Raw genomic sequence first — 4,866 nt, 5'->3', positions numbered from 1 at the left:
TTTTTATTCAATCCAGGAAGAGCGCACACCAACTGCTGAAACTTCCTTAGCCTGACGAAGGGTTTTTGAACCCAAAAGCTTGCTTAATAATTGTTTTCCAGCTATTTAAGTTGGTCTAATAAAAGATATCAGATTCACCCAAAGAACCTTGTCTTCCTGGAATATGGCATATAACTTGAATTCACATGAAAGGAACCCACTTTACAAGGTAACAAATAGGGATATGTCCCAAAACCTTGACTGTACTGACCCCCAGAGCAATTTCTACCACTTCTACAAGACAATTTTGGTACTTACCAACAGCAGCAATTTTGGTACTTGCACAGGCACAGGGTGGTGGTGAATGTTACCATAATGAAGATGGCAACTACAGAAACATACATTACAGACAACAAATGAGGAGCACAGATCCACACAGGATACTATATTTTAGTGTGCATCACTCTCACAATGCACCACATAAAGCAGCTGATAGCATAAGGGTCATTGTGTTGCCCTGAGGGGTCAGGCCAAGGCTCAGGATCTCACTATTGTGCTATTAAACAGGAAGGTGTGAAGGTGTTACACAATTGCACATATACAAACACACAACTCAATTAGGTGCATACACATGCACACTACCAGCTCATGCACATACACATCCAAACCAGCCTAGGCACATGCATACCTATCACCAATTCAAGCACATACACCATACACTCCAAAAGTTAGACACAGATCACTAATTCGAATATCCTGCACACAATGCCATACACACACACACATATAACCCACCTACACATACACACAGGTAAGCTCCTAACTTGGATAGTACAGTGTGTATGTGTGTGGTTGGGGTATCTGGGATACTTAAGGGAAGGTTCAGGTGAGAGAGAGAGAGTGAAAGTGTAAGGAGTGAAAGTTGCCAGAATCAGGATTAGAACCAGTGGACTAGAGGGGCCTGGGCTGAAGAACTGAGGCTGGGGGTAAATTTAGGTTAACTGATTTTAACTGATAAAAAGACAACACCCAAAGCCTACAGAACAGGGGAGCGATGCCAGCACAGAGGGAGCTGAAAAAGTAGGTGAGGAGAGGGAAAACAGGACTAAGGGAAAGGGTGGGTGTTAAAGAGGGGCTCTGGGTGTGGAGAGCCAGAGGATGGCTCTGGGGCAGCTAGAGAAGTTGAAGGAAGTGGCAGTAGGTGCTGGGAGCTGGAGAAAGGCCCCAGCTGCTGGAGAAAACTGCAGGACAGCCACGAGGAGCTGGGAAGCTATAGGTGTAGGGGGGAGGACTACAGAAGGTGTGGGAGAAGCCTGATAACAGAGAGACAGACAGCAGAAAATCACAGGAAAAGCAGCAGGAGAGACTGAAAAGCTGAAGGGGCAGCCGGAAAGCAGAGAAAGGCAGCAGAAAGTCACAGGGAAAAGGTAGCAGGAATTGAGAGGCAATTGGGAAACTAGTGGAGATGGGTGGGGGCTGGAGATGAGAGAGAGAGAATGAGGCTGGAATTTAAGATAAGGAAGGGACTGGGATTCAGTAAAACATGACCCAACTCGGGGTTGCAAATGACAGTGGTTTTATTGAACAGGAGAGATGGTGACACAATGTCTTATTGGTTCCCTTGCACCCCCCGCACCCCCACCCACACACAATGGCAGCAGGGGTTAGAGACTCAGTGGAAGGGTTGGAGTCTAGGTGGGGAAGAGAAGCAGAGTCCAAGTCCTTGGTTGAAGAGGGGTGGGGGGTGATAGCTACCTATCCAGGCTGGAAAGGAGTCCTTGTCCAGTAGGTGCTGTCCAGAGGGGGGTCACCGGCACGGCCTCTGGGTGGATAGGTGGTGTGGCATGGTGCTGGTCCAGATGGAAAGGGCATCCCACTGGGTCTTTCTTCACTGCCCCTTTTTATAGGGGCAGACCTTGTGTGATCCTAGTGACAGGAGGCAGGCATATCCAGGCCAATGAGAGGTGATGGCCTGGTCATTACAGGCTATTCAGTAGAGGCCTGCTACCATTGTATTTCAATCATTCTCAATTATTCTCATTGATCTGGGAACCAATTTACATGGGAGGGGTGTGTGACTCATACAGTTGCAACATGGGATGCCCAGGCAGAGGACACAAGATGGAGGCTTGACATATAAAATGGAAACTTGATATGACTTTGGTTCACTTAAAAACACAGGCCTAAACCATACGATATTCATATGAAACAATAAAAATCAATACAAAAATTATTATAATACAACATACAACAGTAAGAATCAATACAAACCTAATAATAATACAATATAAAACAGTGGATATCCAAAAAAACCCAAAACTTGCTACCAAAACAAAAAATGTTAAAGCTTATCCTAAATCTGAGCTCACTTATACTTATCTATTGGGAATAGAGAGGGAGAGAAAAAGTTATAATGATTGGGGAAGGGGAGGGAATGCATTTTAAAATAAATAAAAAAAGAAAAACAGGGTTTTGCTACAATTGCATAAGAATTAATTTGCGCATATAGAACCTGCATAAAGTGAGGAAAACCCGTATATTGCAACTATTTATCCATAAAGACTCAGGGGTGCATTGTGTTCCCACCTTACAGCTAATGGACAGTGGCAGAAAACGTATATGCCTTTCTTTAGGTATTTTTATTATGCTTTGTCTCAGGTTTCTCTTACAGCTTTCATCCAAGCTATGAATAATGAACATTTTATTGAGTATTACATAATAAAATCTTTAAAAAACAACAGAAATGTGGCAGACATGCCTAAAGTGCTAAGTGCACATTTGTGGGCTGATGAGATCACACGCCAGAAGGTGGCTAGAGAGGGTTAGAGCTTTTTTTTTTTTTTTTTTGTCTTGCATTAAGGAACTGTAAGTACTGGTCTGTCCCTTGTAGCTGGGGGAAGGAAGAAGTTCTTCCTTTTGTCTTTGCATTGGGACACAGAATGGTGAGGGCATGACCTGTCCCTGTATCTGGGAAAGCAAAGAAATGTCCCATTGCACAGTATTCTCAAAGGCTGAATGACATAATTGGGTTTGCCTCTGCATTTTTATGGACACACCCAAAGATCTTTTTCCTTGATCAATGATGTTTTTCTGCCCTTCTGTCTACCTTCCATGTCATAATGAAAGACACTGCCCCCCCGCCCCGCCCTTCCCTCCCACTTACTTTACTTAGTTGCCTTCCTGCACTAGGACGCTAACTCTTTTCTTGCTCTTTTTTAATTCCCCCCAGAGTGACCAGCAACTGATACTGTTTCTATCTGTAGAGGCCATGGCATGTCACAGGATATGGGCTAGAGGGACAGCACAAAATTCTAGTCTCCATGCCAAGAATGACAGAGCATCTTGTCTGAGAGGTGAGAATATTTTGTGGTATCTTTTACTGCACCAACTGTATAGTTGGGCAAGCTGTTAGACAAGCTTTTGATTATCAGCTGGGTGAAACATTGTGTATTTTAGCTCTTGTTGAGTAGAAACCCTGATTGTGTAGTGATGAGGTGAAGTAGCAAGCAGTTGGATGGTATAGCAGGGGGCAGATAAATAACTGTTCTTGTTTATCTGTTGAAGGTCATTGGGCAGGGTGGGTGGATGGGGCAGATGTATAATTGCAATTACACCCCTGCAGGATATCTTTGAGGATGTTACACTGAAAAATGTTCACTAATAGCATGGGAAAACTGGAAAGATAAACTGCTATTTTCCAGGCTGATGCATCCACAGCTGGTACAGGAATTAAAGAGAACCACAGTCTGTATGGGCACCCCCAAAAAAGATGCTACATGCATGACAAAACATAGTCCTTTGTCTTAAATTTCCTTTTCTGACACTTACAGATGATCACAAAGTACAATGCAAAGCACACAGACTTTTTCAGTAACTATTTTGAGCTCAGGGAGCTAACATTGCTGAAGGCATAACTAAAAATAACCATGAAAGCATTTTGAAATGTCTCCTTAGACTAATTTGGCCAATTTACGTTATAAAATGTAAACATAGCTAAAAGCTCAGCGCATTGATCAAACTGTATGAGCCTCTTTTCCCATTTCTTTTTTCTCTTGCTGAATCTGCCACAGTAATGAACATGTTTGTTATTCAATATATTTGATGTTGAACCCCAGTGGTGCTGACATCTTCAGTAAAGATTGGGAGGGATATGTGGTTGATCAAAAATAAAGGAAGCATTAAGAACACAGGAAGGAGAGCAGGTAGTAAATACAAGCAAATTTGATCGATGGATATGGGATTTGATACTTAAGAAAAAAATAGAACCTAATTTTTAGTGCATATGCGTTTATGAACATAATTGAGAGTGCCAGAAGCATCAAGACAGAAAATTAAAATTGAAGAGGCAGAAAGATGACTTAGCTCACATTTGCCCAACATGGTGATACTCTGAGAATACCCACAATAAAGTTGTTTAATCCCTTTCTGCACTGTGTTGTAATGCAGCCCCAGTGGAAGGTGGTTCTTCCCAAACACTTTCTGTCTGGTTCTGTGCCTGGCTTTTTGGGGAATTTCTGGTTCTTCTAGTACTCTCTCTACTTTGAATTTTTGTTTTTCAAAAGAACCTTCACTGTGAAGAACAATCTACTTTTGCTCAGGGTCCTGGTTAAGGTCCAACAGGGCACTTTCATTGCTATACAGAATATTTTAGGGTTTGGTAGAGGCCTTAAACTCCTCATAATAAGTCCTCCATTTGTTTTGTTTTTGTTTTGTTTTGTTCCCGTATTGAACCTTATAGAAGGATTGTCTACTCTTCTTCATTTGGTTCAATACCTTTTCATCTATCTTGGCATTCTAGTGACTGCAGTTAATATGAGCTTGGATAGGCCCCAGAGGGCAAGAGACCTCAGCACAATACCTTATGGAAATAAGGAATATTATTGATAT

Source organism: Alligator sinensis, unplaced genomic scaffold (assembly GCF_000455745.1).
Source record: "Alligator sinensis unplaced genomic scaffold, ASM45574v1 scaffold105_1, whole genome shotgun sequence".
NCBI classification, from domain to species: Eukaryota; Metazoa; Chordata; order Crocodylia; family Alligatoridae; genus Alligator; species Alligator sinensis.
Note: the sequence above shows the minus strand (reverse complement) of the source record.